Below are 15184 nucleotides of genomic sequence, written 5' to 3' on the forward strand. Positions count from 1 at the left end.
CAGGACTAAGTTTGGAGGGAAAAAAAAAAAAACAAACTGGTAGGAATTCTCAACCTTCTTCCAGAGTTTAGTCTAAGAAAAAGAGTTAGATTCTATCCATGGGGTTTATTCATCCCAAGAAGGCATATAAGAACTGAGAATTGAGCTGGGGGAGGAGGGGAGTTAAGCAGAAGGGGTTATAAAGACAACAAGTGGAAGGGGATAATCTCATAGTGGTCTTGTTAATGGTAGTTGGACAGAGAAATTTAAAAATTGATCCCTGAGGCAGGCAGGGAGAAGGCTCTGATAGAGATCTGTTTAGCTCTCTGTGGGGAGGTCATCCAGTCTGAAATCCAAGTTATATCAAGCTCCTGAGACTTACGCTCTGGAGAGATCTTGAGCAGTCTCACCTTGCCATGCCCTGTCAGAAATCTCAGTCATGTCCCTGAGGATAAATTTTCCCTGTAAAATCTCCATCTCATGCCCTTCCTTTGGATAGTCTGCTATGGCGCTCTGCATCATGGTATCTTTCTCCTTACCGTGGTATCTCCCCTAACTCCACTATGCTTCTGAATCCCACTTCTCCTTACAGCTAACTCTGTTAGGCTACTAAGTTCCTTTCAGGATTTAGTGTGCCAGCTAAGAGCATTCCCCAGCCTTATGGGGCAGTCTTTCTAATAGGTAATTGTGAATTCCACTGAGGAACTTGTCTTTCATATACTGTCCTACTGTTTCATATTTACCATTGCCAGTGTCTATTGTATCTCTTCATTTTATCTGTTACTTATTTGCCTAAATAAAACTACCTTTTGCCAAAGAGAATGACCATGGTGAATTCTTCACATGATTGAACCCCAACTTTTGATAGCTACCATCATCTGGTATCTACATCACCCACATCATTTTGGTGCAAAAACCCACATACATCAGTCTTACCAAGTTATCTCTGAGCTGGGCTGTTTTTCAGAAGGCTTATAGTAGCCATATCAGGCAGGTCTGGGGCCATCTGACCAGTTTAGACTACAGCTGGCTCCTTCTTGGTCCCTACTTGGCCTCTTCTTAAATCCTTTCCAACTCCTCGATGGTTCCTTCCTTTATCCCCAGATCCTACCTTTGCTCCTCCTCTCTTCTGAAACTTTAAAAAAGTCCCCCAAAACAGAAGATTGTAGCCTAATCATAGATGATGGTGCTTTGCTTAGTCATATTTGGTTCACACCATGAGTTATTTCATGTAATAAATGATCTGTGATAAACACCTCTGACATAATTCCTTCATGTTTCAAACCATTCTCCTAAAATTGCTACTTCATAAACACTTTCCCATTTTATTACTCTTTAAAAATCTAAAATTATGCTCTCCCAATTCACTCCAATAGGGAGGCTTGAATAAATCAAGGTGGTTGGTAAAAATTATTGACTGCCTCAGTTTCACAGAATAAAGCTCTCTCTTGGAGAAAGGTCAGGAAAGATGAAGTTAGAAATGTCTATTTTGCCTCCCTTGCAGTTACATACAACTATAACCTCTCTTCACTTAGCAAAAAACTATGCCCTTATGTGCGAATGCTCTGTCTGTACAATGTAATTTTTGGTTGCTTGTATTTTATAAGATATTTGGGGATTTAGTGACTAGATTTATTTTTCTAAAATATGGGACAATTCACTTTTTTGTTCTGTACAGTCTTTAGTAATGATTTCTTGAAATATACCTCTGGGAAAAAGTCTTTTAGATTATTATGTAATGCCAGAGAAACTGAGGCAAGATAGAGATTACAGCGTTTTTAACATCTTATTTGGATTTCTGAGAGGGAGAGATTTACTGGGACCAAAAGAATTCATTTTTGTCCCCAGGGCTAAATGAGACTATAGTCTCCAAGAATCCAGCAGTGAATATGAGTTCTCAGTGACTTATATATATCTCTAAGCTCGTGTAGCTAAACAAAGGCTAGGGGTGTGGGGGTGGAGTCCAAATTCTGGTGAGCGGGAATCTCCAGCAGGGACCATCAATCAGGTTCTGACAGGTTGGGGGGGTAGGACCATAAATTCGTACTAACTGGGAATTAAGGAGGTGTCCAGCTAGAGCCGGCAAGTCTAGACTTAGAGATACCAATTAGGTATCTGAGATAGAACATCTGGAGTTTTATCTTTTGGAATGCCAGATATCCACAGCCCTAATAATCTCAGTTCTAATTAGCAGAAAAGGGGGGGGGGGAGGTGCAACCAGAGAAACTGAGGCAGAATAATAAAAGGGAACTGTGGCACAAAAATTATACATATACATTTCGTTTTTTACATATTTTCATATGAGTCATGTTGGGAAAGAAAAATTAGGACAAAAAGGAAAAGCCATAAAAAAAAAAGAGAGATGAAAATGGTATGCTTTGATCTCCATCATTCTATCAAGCAAACAACAACAAAAATGATGAAAATACTATGTTGTGATCCACATTCAGTCTGTGTGGGATATATTGAACCACAAAAACAATAAGAAACTCTCAGTAAGAAAAGCAAAAAGAGTCTTATTATGATCATTGGAGAAAGGATATCTCCCATCTGACAAGGTATTTGTCTGTAAAAGGAGTGCAAAGTCAAAACAGTAAGACACAAATTAAATAATCTGAATGCAGAAGCCCCTCCCTCTCCCTCTCTTTTCTCCCATTGGGAGAGTCCAGTCTTATGTTCTAAAGAGTAGAAATAAGAGAATAAAAAAAGAGGTACTTAAATATTAATTAAGAGGTGGTGAGAAACAGGAGGGAACAAACATCTGTAACTTTTCTTTAAACTATAGCTCTATTTATTATTATAAAGTCTCAAGTCACAATTAAGGTATAGTTTAAAGCTATATTCCCATGGGACCTGTCTTCACTCATACAAGTCCTCATACATCGTCTTTCTGGTTGCAGAGAATATTTTCCATCCTAAGTTTATCACTGGATCAGATCAGATCACTAAATTGTTGAGAAGAGCCAATTCTGCTATAGTTGATCACATACAATCTTGTTATGTGCAATGTTTTCCTGCTTCTTCTAACTTCATTCAGTATCAGTTCCTGTAAATCTTTGAAAAAAAGATCTTAAAAAAAAATTATTGTTTTAAAGGAGTCAGTGATTCTCTGTACCAGCCCGTTGTGTTTCAAATGGAGCTATTTGATTGATCTTTAAACTCCAGTTATTTAGCTCTGGTTTTCATTGAGTGGTCAATTATAGCCCCCAGGGAGTGTAAATAGCAATTACTTTTTTATTCTTGTCTAAAGCTTTCAGGTTCTTCCCCTCCCAGATTGATATTTTTTTATGATAATAAATTAAGCCATCTTTTGTCTCAATTCCTACTTACGCCCTTCCAGGTCCTAACTAATGATTTTTCTCTTACCACATGGACTCTGATCAATCTGTAGGAGAGTGAAACATAACTTTGTGCAGCAATTTGTCACTTAAATCCAATAGTTTTGTGAGGTTATTGGTCCTCTTGAAGACTAAAAGATGAACTGCAATTCTGAACAAGTCATTTTGCTCAGGGCCTCAGTTCTCAAATGTAAAATGATAGATTCAGACTAGATGATCTCTGAGATTGCTTTTGACTCAAAATCTATGATCCTAGGCTCTTTTTTTTTTTTTGAATGAAAAAATATCATGTGTAGAATTTGAGAGCAAAATTCACAGAATTCACCCAAACCACAATTTCATGGCTTGCTTGTTTGTATATCACTCCTTGCATGGAATTTTCCCCATTAGACTGCGCTCTTTGATAAAAGGCGCTGATGTTTGCTTGCTTTTTATCTCCAGCACATTTTTGTTGTTCACTGTGACAAATACATGGACATTTATTTGGTTTCCACAGTTATAAAAATTAAATTGAAGAAATGAAACTTAAATTAGAAAATTGAAAACTACATGGATATCAAAAAATAATCAAGGGTGGAGGTTAGTTATCTTCCCCCAAAAGAAAGTAAGTGTAAAAGGTGTGCTTGAATCAGACAGCCAAGCACTTAAAGCTAATTACCTATTGGCCAATAACTCTATTCGCATGTTTGGAATTTCTCTTCTCACAGTTAATGCTAGCTCAATGCTTGGGGTTAAGAGAATTGTAGGGAAGGATTAAGGGGTGGAGTGAGAGAGGCAGAAAACTACACTTGACCTCAGGAGGAGGAGGAGAAAAGTGTGGAGATTCATGGAGATTCTGAACTCTAGAATCAAGGAAGGATCCTTGGCAAAACTCCTGGCAGTTTTGTCTATCTCCTTCACTTCTCCCCCTAAAGACCAAGGACTTATCCTGCTTATCCTTACTCTGGCTGATTCTGAGGCCTCCAAGGAGCTAATCCGGATTTTACAAGTAAACTCCTTGTGGGCAGGGACTGGTAGAGATGGAGATTCAGGTCCTGTAACTTCTGAAACATCCAATTAATGGGGAATCGAGGGAGGGACTTGTGCTTCAGGATGGGAAATAAAATCCTGTCTTTGGAGTTTCAAAGATGTGTCTTCTAACCTAGGCACCCATTCTTGCAAGAATGCAAAATAAATCTCTCCTTCATTTATGAGTGAATTAGTGGAGTTCTTGGTAAGATAATTTGTTTCTTACAAATGGGGGATATATTTCACATGTAGTCCTAGAAGAGAGGGGATGCCAGGAAAACTAGGGTTGAGTAAATATTAATGATTGGGGATACTGGGAGTATGGAGATTTCCATGCTGGATTGCAGGAAGAGTCTACACAAGGGATATTAAAAAAAAAAAAAAAAAAAACTCTAGGAAAGAAGCAGTAAAGAAGTGGGGTTCTGTAAGAAAAGAAATTCTTCTCCAGGAGGTAGGGAAGGAACAATTCTACCTATAGAAAGAAAAGGAATTTAAAAGCAGTTGGTGTTTGTGTGAGTGTAAGTTTGTGTTTTGTATAATATGTTTCCCTCGGTCAGTGGAATTACAAAGGAAAAGATCTGGACAGCTTAGGATTTAAAAGAACTTGTCTTGTATTCCATAAGTCTCTATTTGCCTGTCAAGACATTTTGATGCAATCCAACCTGAATTTTTCTTTTTTTGTTATTTTAATCAACTTTTTATTTTCAAAATACATGCAAAGATAGTTTTCAACATTCACCCTTGCAAAACCTTGAGTTCCAAACCTTCCTCTCTTCCTTCTAGACCCTTCCCCAAGATAGTAAACAATCTAAAAAAAATGATAAACATGAGTAATTCTTTTATACATATTTCCACATTTATCATGGTGCCCAGGAAAAATCAGATCAAAAAGGAAAAAAAAAATGAGGGGGAAAAAAGCAAGCAAACAACAAAAAACATGAAAATACTATCTTGTGATCCACATTCAGTCCCCATACTACTCTCTATTGAAATTGGCTTGAATCACCTCATTATTGAAGAAAGCAACATCCATCAGAACTGATCTTTGTATAATCTTGCTGTTGCCGTGTACAATGATCTCCTGGTTCTGATCATTTCACTCAGCATCAATTCATGTAGTTCTATTCAGGCCTCTCTAAAATCATCCTGCTGGTCATTTCTTACAGAACAATAATATTCCATAACATTCATGTACCACAATTTATTCAGCCATTCTCCAACTAATGGGCCTCCACCCAGTTTCCAGTTCCAGGCCACCTCAAAAAGGGCTGCCACAAACATTTTTGCACATACAGGTCCCTTTCCCTCCTTTAAGATCTCTATGGGATATAAGCCCAGTAGAAACACTGCTGGATCAAAGATTATGCACAGTTTGATAACTTTTTGAGCATAGTTCCAAACTGCTCTCCAGAATGGTTGGATCCATTCACAGTTCCACCAGCAATGTATCAGTGTCCCACTTTTCCCACATTCCCTTTTCCTGTCATCTTAGCCAATCTGAGATGTGTGTAGTGATATCTCAATTATTTGATCAATAGTGATTTAGAGCATTTTTTGATATTACTAGAAATGGTTTTAATTTCTTTGTCTGAAAATTGTCTGTTCTTATCCTTTGACTATTGACTAATTTTACTTGAAATTTTCTTAAGCTTCTCTCCCTGAAGGGGATTGGGGAATGGCTAGGGTGAATGCATGCAGATTTATAACCAGTCCAGCCTCTCCAAAGAATGATAGGCACTCCAAAAATCTCCACCCCATGCTCTGGAAGTAGCCTCAGTTTCTCTCTAGATGAGTTCTTATGTCCTTGACCCTCTTAGAGTCTCAAAAACTTTTTCAGGGGACTCTGGGTTCTATAAAATGGTAGGGTCTCTCTCTCTTCACATGGCTTGGGGAAATCCACTTTATACTTTAAAATCTTTCCCCCTTACCTAGAGATGCAGTCCATATAGATTCAAAGAAGAGTACAAAATTTAGGGGTGAGATAGGAGCCATTGCCATTTTGCTCCCAGGGGCCTATGTCTCCATCTCAGGTCTCAAATAGTTTATTGCCATTTCAAAAATTCATGCAATTTTAAAAAGTGGCATTGTGGGGAGGGAAGAAAGATTTTTTCCCAAAATGTGACCTAAATTTCTTTGCGTTTGAATTTAAATTGTATATGATAGAATTATGTTCAATTGATGCATTTGGGATTAAGATTTTAGAAATGTGTGCACTAATGATATTGCTACTAGAAGTTCAAATCTCTATTTGTTTTGATTTTAGGTTCATAAAATGGTTATTGAAACAAAATTCTCTGGTAACTTACCTAAGAGGTCACATGTTTGTATCTTCTAATTAAATGAAATATATTTAAGGTACTATGTTCTTTTCTAAATTGTATATTGGGCAATCTGTAAAAATTGTGTGCACTATGCTTTAAAATTTCATCAGCTCTGCTGGATATGTGGCATAAATTTTGTGAAATTTTGTCTAAAATTATTTAGATATTACCTAGATTCTGAATCTTAAGGTTTGTCTTTCTCCCTTTAACAAAGAAATATATTTAAAGTAAAAATTTTAAAAGTGGTTTTAAAAACAAAGGACAAGAAAGGTTGATTGTTAAAGCAATTAATGGGATTAAAAGGGCAATAAGAAGTTTATATTGACATTAACACGAGTCAGATTTGTGGGGCTGTGCTAGTGACAACCTCAAGGTGAAAAGGCCTGCATTCTTGAGATGGAAACATGCACTTGATCCTTTTCTGGCTTGTGTGAATTTGGAAACTACTAAGATAATTGAGTTTGAATGGAACATTCATTTAGAATCTCACTAACACCTTTTTTGTAGTGGCAAGAAACTGGATATCGAGTGGATGCTCATCAGTTAGGGAATTGTTGGATAAGTTATGGTATATGAATGTTATGATATATTATTGTTCTATAAGGAATGATCCGCAGGATGACTTCAGAGAGATCTGGAGAGACTTACATTCTAAATGAAAGGAGCAGAACCAGGAGATCATTATACACAGCAACAACAAGATTATATGATGATCAATTGTGATGGTCGTGGCTGTCTTTAACAATGAGACGATTCAGGCCAGTTCCAATGGTCTTGTGATAGAGACATCTGCACCCAGAGACAGGACTGTGGGAACCAAATATTAACCACAACATAGTATTTTCACTCTTTTTGTTTGTTTGTTTGCCTTTTTTTGTTTTCTTTCTCATTTTTTCCCTTTTTGATTTGCTTTTTTCTTGAACAGCATAATATTTGTGGAAAAATGCATAGAAGAATTGCACTTTTAACATATATTAGATCACTTGCTGTCTAGGGGAGGGGGTAGTGGGAAGGGAGAAAAAAAAATTAAGACACAAGATTTTGTAAGAGTAAATGTTAAAAATTATCCACGAATATATTTTGAAAACAAAAAGCTGTAATAAAAAAAAAACAATCTCATAAAGTATTGATTTTTAAATAATGCTATTTAATCATGTTAAATTATTCTAATTATATTTTTGTACATAATTATGTATATATATTAAATAATTCTAAATTGATGTGTGTCAAAATTAGAAACTTGACTATAAATTATTTGTGATAGGCTATGTTATGTCTATTTGGCTATCATTTATGAAAATTATGAAATTGTTAATTAAGTTATTTGGGGTTAATGTTATAATATTGGAACCTAAAATTGATAATTACTATGTGTGGAGGGAAAAAGCCCATAGTAACTCAAAAAGTAGAAAAGGTGGGGTTGGACAGGTAGGGTAAACAGACTCAGACCCTATTCTGGGGTCCTTTTCCCTAATATATAAACTTACCAGATTTGGAAAAAGCTTGGTTCTAGGTATAAAATTATAATCTCTTCACCTTTAAATTTCTGAAAATTCTTGGTTACTTAGGATTTTTGGTAGTTAATCTGAAATTTAACAGTGAAAGCTATATATTGGTTATTTGCATGATTTTTATTTATATGTGTGTGTGTGTATGAAATAAAGTCCTTAAAAGTTTCAAAATTATATACGAACAATTGATATGGGTCCTGTTATTTTATTGATCATTGAAACTAAAGTTAAAACATCTTTAGTATGATTTAGAGAAGAGAATTTAGAGGATTTTAGTGTATTAAAGTTATTTTAGCGGAATGTAACTTAAGGAATATTTTGATACATTACAATGGGAAAGTCAATTTTATTTTAAATTTATTAGCAATGTGGAAATAATTTTTGTTTCTGTGGTGCATTCTGTGGCATTTATATGTTTTCTTTTGAATTACTTGTTATGAAAAGCTGCAGGCCAATCTATATTGGGCTTTTCTAGTCCATCCTACAACAGGCCTTGGCAAAAAAGGGGGAATATTCCCCCTTTTCTGAGTGGTTTTTAAGCATCATCAAGCCAGCTTCTAATCCCAGAGTCAAGCCAGTGGAAATTCAAAGGATACTTGTCTAAAAAAAAAAAAAAAAGAAAGAGAGGTTTTATACATATGCTTCATTAAGAAGTTTGGGTTAACTCCTTTTTAATATTCTGCTTTTGACAGGTAAATGAGAACTGGGAAGGAAGGATTTTTTGCCTCTTATTCTGATGGCATTCCCCCTTTCTCAAAATTGCTTTTGAATTATAATGTAGTTTCTATTAAAAGAAATGATACTTTACTAGCTATTTACACAATCTTCAGGGAAGATGTAAACCTGCCTCCCTCTTTGAACTTGCTGTTTCTCTAGTTCTCTGAGGTTTGTTTCCCTCTAGGCTTTGATCAATTCACCTTCAAATGACCAGCACTAGACAACTGTATTATCAGCTTCAGGAATCTGACTCAACCCACTCAGGGGTCCTCAAACTACGACTTGTGGGCCAGATGTGGCAGCTGAGAACGTTTATCCCCCTCACCCAGGACTATGAAGTTTCTTAATTTAAAGGCCCACAAAACAAAGGTTTTGTTTTTACAATAGTCCGGACCTCCAATAGTCTGAGGGACAGGGAACTGACCCCCTATTTAAAAAGTTTGAGGACCCCTGCAAGATCGTCAACAACTCAAACTTCTCCAAATGAGATCCTGTTGGATGACCCAGCTCATCCCTGTAGGGTGACCCATTTTCAGCAGGAAATTGTTTTAGAAGATGAGATCATTGCCCCATATACCACAGGACTTTGGGCTCCACTGGTTTGAGGATAAACTGGAACTGGTTGGTGAATGGTCACCAAATTTCCAGTGTCTGAGTAATTTCCTTGTAAAGAGTTCATCGATCCTGTGAAGGGCAGAGATTATATAGTATTAATGCTACTCCCCTGCCACAATAGTATTTGAGACTTAAGATGGGGACATTGGGTTAAGATTTGAGGTAATGTTACTGAGAAAACCCCACAAATAATTCAGTTTGATGCTTTGAAATTATAGAATTATAGAGGCTTGACTAGCCATAGCCAAGCCAAGTAGTTACAGTAAGTATTTGTGTCCTAATAGAGAAAGAATTTTATGGAACTGCCTGTCCAATTTGGAATAATGTTTGATTTGTTACAAGGGTTGGACATTTAGAAAATGCAAATCAAAGAGTAACTTGGGAATAGATATAATAGGTAAAGATCTCTTAGGAAGATTTGGAATCAAGTCAAGGACTTAAGGCAAACTATAGACACCAATGCCTGAGTAGAATTGGTAAAATACTCTGTAAATAGTCTGAACAAAAAGCAATCTCTATGTTTGTGTTATAGGTTCCCCCATACCCAGATAATACTATTCCCTTTGTGAATGGAAAAACATGAAAGTAAATTCTTCCTGTTCCCAAAACAACATTACAATGCTTTGTTCTCCTATTCCCTTCTGTGAGGGAATAAACCAGGCTATAATAGCCCCTTAACTCTGGAGATCAATCAGCTTGCCTCTCATGGCAGAATGAAAGATTCCAAAATTTAGGGATTATAGTGGTATATACCTGAATCTGGGATGTAACTGAGGGTAACTGTGGCCGTTTCTCAGGGATGAACATACCCCAACCTTGGGTGTTATCGTGGAGGCAGTTCCCTGCTTTGCCTGGGAACTGAGGGAACGAACATCTGTACACAAATCAAATTGACTATTCCTTTTACCCTGGCATTTGATGAAAAAAGTAAGACTGAATCATGAAGAATTAAGTCAAGGATAGTAACTGATGAATTCAAGGCTAGAAATCTAGTTCTGGATTTGAGATATTCCTACTCTAGTGGGTATATATTACTGGGTAAATTACACCAGAGAGGCTGTGAAGGGAATAGCACAATGGTAGATGCTAGTAACAAAATGGCATGGAAAACCAGAATGAATATGGACATTGCTAGTAGAAGAATGGCAGGAAGAGAAGGAATGGAATTGAAGGTGGTTTTACTCCTACGGATGAGGAGCAAATGATGAGGCTAATGGTTGTGAAGCCGTGAGAGAATTGGAGTGGAGAATCCCTGTTGGTCGGAGCAGGTCCAATGAGAAAGAATTTGCAAACCCAAAAATCTGTGGCAAAAGAGAATTTTATTGGAACTGAGAAGCCAGCTTTGTTAGAAAAACAAGACTGCTTAGTGGCAAAAGGTTCTGTCAGGAAGATAACAAAGGTTAACACTGAGAAGAGAATATTTTCAGTGGTCCAAAGTCTTGGCAGTCAGCTTTGCTAAGAGAGCTTCCTTGACAAAGCAAATTCCTGTTTCAGACTTCTGCAAAGATTTGGGGTTCAGAGTTGTCTTTTATTAGCAGTCTGAGGCTCGGGCTTCAATCAGTGCCCCAAGCCTAGATTTCCAGTTGAAAAGAAATTACTTATCTTGGAGTTTCAAGTCATTCAATAGAATTATCAGGCTGAGATCTCCACCTGAGTGAGACCACTTAACTTGAGGAGGGTGTTGTCTAGGAAAGCTATGTTTTTTTCCAGAGTAGAATGTGAGATACTGAATCTCCCTTCTTTTACAGATTAAAAGGGACCCAATTTCAGGGTTCACCCCCATCACTACTACAACCCTATCTGAAGAATTAGCAGAGGATTCAGGGATTAATTATCCATCCTGGGGAAGGAAGTCTGTTCATGACTCATTTGCTCAGGGAAACCCCCAACAAAAGTATTCTTTTTTGCACTTAGGCATCTTGGTGGCTATGTAACTTTTTGGGCAAGTTCCTTAACCTGTCTGCCTCAGTTTCCTTTTTCAATTGTAAAAAGAGGATCATAATATCATCTATCTCCTAAAATTGGAACAGACCTAATCTTGGGAGACACCAAGATTACTCCAAAGGTGATTTTCTTGACTTTATTCAAATCACCTGACAACTTATCTCTATTACTTAACCTCCCTAATGAGTAAAGTGAATGAACAGTCCTATCTGCTAGGTGCCTTTTGCCCTAAGGCTCTTGGTACAGTACCTGGCACATTGTAGTTGCTTAATAAATGTTTATTGACTAAGTGGTCTCTTATTCTTCTTCTTTGAGTTTATGCAGAACTGAATAATTTAATGCATTTTGCCAGTTTAAACTCAAATTTAAAGAGCATTCATAAAGAATGTCAAAAATATGATGTGTATTTAAAGGAAGTGATTCGACAAAAGAACTGAAGATATTCAACTATTCAATTCTTGTGACTGACAGTAAATCTTTCAGTTGTAACAGTCATCCTAATTTAATCATTCTAAATGGATTTGCTTCTACCACTGTATCTGAAGGTTTTTATCTTTGCATTTGTCAAATCATTAATGTCAATATTTTTTCTAGGTTCTAAGGCTTCAAACATTTATTGAACAAGACACTGTTGTAGGCCCTGGGGATACAGAGCAGTAAGTTCAGTGATTCAAGGCCATCCCAAAAACTTTGGATGTAAAGCATCTTCAGTATCTAGAGAGAGAACTATGGAGGCTGAATGTAACTCAACACATGAATGTAACTCAACACATGCTATGTTTACTTTTTTGTGTGTATGGTTTTTATCCTTTTTGTTTTGATTTTTCTTTTCCCAACATGCCTCATAAGGAAAGATGTAAAAAAAAATAATAATGTACATGTATAACCAAAGACCAAAAAAATGTTTTTTACATGTAACTGGGGAAAATAAAAATTAAAAAACAAAAAGAAGAAAATGCAGTTTAAAATAAAAAAATTAAAGAAGTCAGTTTCTAGTGCTTGGGTCAAAGGTCTACATATACAAAATGGAATGAAGAATGGAGACAATTTTCTAGATAATTCAATTAGAGAAAAGATGATTTGATTATTTGGACATTTCAGGGGAAAACAAAGTTTTGGATTTAATTGTTCAGATATGTTATCTTTGCCAAAAAAACTCCAAATTGGGTCACAAAGAGTAGAACATGACTGAAATGAATAAACAATAACAATACTCAAATTAAATCATAAAGTGTCTAACCTGCATTGTCAGAGTTTGTTAACCTGGGAGTTCTCCAAACCACTGAAATCATTCAGTCAAACATTTACTAAGCACTAGCACTGTTGTGCCGTTCAGTCACAAATCCAGTCCCTATCTATTCACAGGCAAGAAGTACAACTAATTTTTCTCTTTAAATATTTCTATACAGCCAAAGATATCCCTCTCTCAGATTCTCAGATGGAAAAACTAAAATTAAATGACAATATTTCAAAAATATATTCCATGTAACGATTTCCTAACATTATAGTACATACTAATCCTAAATATGAGTACCATATAAATAATGTACGTTACCTGCGCTAAAACTGGTATCTTTTGTTTACGTTTAGATACCGGTCAGTTATCAATTTCTGTTTCCCTTTTCCGTTTCCCCTTATAGCATTCCGGGATTTGTAGTTTATGCTTCAACAACAGGAATTCTGGGAGTTGTAGTTTCTCTATTCCCCCTCCTTTTCAATGGCTGCGCTCTTATAAAGGTAAAGTCTCGGTTATTAGTTGTGTTTCTACTTTTGTCCTTGTCACTTATAATACTCTGGGGCTCCATCTTTTCCCGCCGTTCTCTCTGGGGGGAATGAACTGCCAAAATGACCCCAGATTTCCAACCCAATAGCCTTGAAACTTGTGGGGATCAAAGAGGGTTCTGGGAGGGCTCCCCAGAAATGAAAGTGACCCTTTGATTTGATGTGAGAGAGAGCTGTTGAGATGGCGAGGATGGCTGTCACTTAAGAGGTCTGGGGCCCTTGCCACACTCTGGAGCAGCTCCCCTGTGTAATTTCCCTTTTCACGTGTTAGTTTCACAAGAAGGACTCGGAAAGCTTTGCAGAGGTTGCATTTCCATTGCTTCAGCTTTTCAGGCTCCAGAAGGAAAGTTAATTACTTCATGAGTGGGACTGAAAGACTGAGTGATTTCTCCTCCTGGGGGACCTGCCCGCCTCTCACTGCTAAGAACACTGCATCTCACGCCAGCCTCTTGCGGATGAGGCTCCCCTCCTGCACACATGAAGGGCTTAAGCTTGGCTTGTCAGAAGTGATGCAAAATGGGCTGTCCGCACCCAAGCATCCTGCTGTAGGACAGCCTTGTATTCTTTAGAAGCAGAGGTTCTCTATTTAACGTGTATAGGCCTACTTGCCATCTGGGGGAGGAGGTGGAGGGAGGGAGGGGAAAAATCGGAACAGAAGGGAGTGCAAGGCATAATGCTGTAAAAAATTACCCTGGCATGGGTTCTGTCAATAAAAAGTTATTAAAAAAAAAAATAGAATCAGAGGTTCTTCATCTAGTTGGGGGCGAGTACGGGAGATGCCAGAATTTTAAAACAAAATCATAATTATTTTAATATAATTGGCTTCCTTTGTAAAGCCTGCACATTTTATGCAAAATAGTATTCTGAGGAGTCGTCTATAGAATTTCACTCGACTGCCAAAGAAACTCTTAGTTCTAGATTTTAGAATAATTATAGTAGCTTATGTTTCTCATCAGTGAGGTCTCATCCTGACTTTGAGGAGTCTCTAGGTCTACAATCACTCCTGAAAACCTGAAATAACATTTTAAAATATATGGTTCCTTCCTTTTTTTTTTTTTTTTTTTAACCTCTGGTGCAAGCGATTGTCTAAGAGTTCTTGGGACAGAGCTATTTACATTTACTTGAGGCCACTGTAAAGCAGCCCAGAAATTTCAGCTGTGGTTTTGAGTAGTTTTAATTTTCAATTTCCTGCTAGTTCTTTTCCATCGTTGGTTATAGGCTCCTTCTAATGAAATTTAATTAAAGATAGTAGTAATATGAAAAGAGCTCTACGCTTGAAATCAGATAGCCTGAATTTGATTGAGTCTTGTAGGTACTTTAAGCTTTTCTGAATCTCAATTTCCCCATCTTTAAAATTGGGAATAATAGTTCAGTCTACCCCACAGAGTTATTGTGGTAGTCAAATATCTGTTCAATCAATTTGTTCATTAAAAATAATTTATTATGTTGATTGCTTTGCAATATATAGAGTATTCCATACATATTACCTTTTATGTATCATATTATGTAAATATAATATATAAACCATTATATAAATAGGAGCTGATACTCTATGTTAATCACAGAACCCTACGTAGTTGATTTCTGATTAACTTTGTATTTCTGAGTTATATTTTTCCTGTGATTCAAATCAATTTGCTTTTGTCTATTAACTCCATCAACATATGAATTCTGGGTTCCAGATACAATATATTTTTCTTATTTTATCCATTTCCATAAAATTTTATTCTTTTTATTGTCCTATGAAACCATTGTGTTATACATAAGTTACCTATTATAGTAATAAGTGATAATTGCTCCTACACAGAAAATCTTCAAACTTCATTATTAACAATTTTTTTTTCACTCACTAGTCTCAAAACATCCTCTACCAGGACTATTTTCACTAGAACTTTCTTCTCTATTGACTACATTCCGCCTAAGAACTGGGAACTCTTACAGTGGAAAAAGGATAACAGAATGGGAGAAA

Source organism: Antechinus flavipes, chromosome 3 (genome assembly GCF_016432865.1).
Source record: "Antechinus flavipes isolate AdamAnt ecotype Samford, QLD, Australia chromosome 3, AdamAnt_v2, whole genome shotgun sequence".
Classification (NCBI taxonomy): Eukaryota; Metazoa; Chordata; class Mammalia; order Dasyuromorphia; family Dasyuridae; genus Antechinus; species Antechinus flavipes.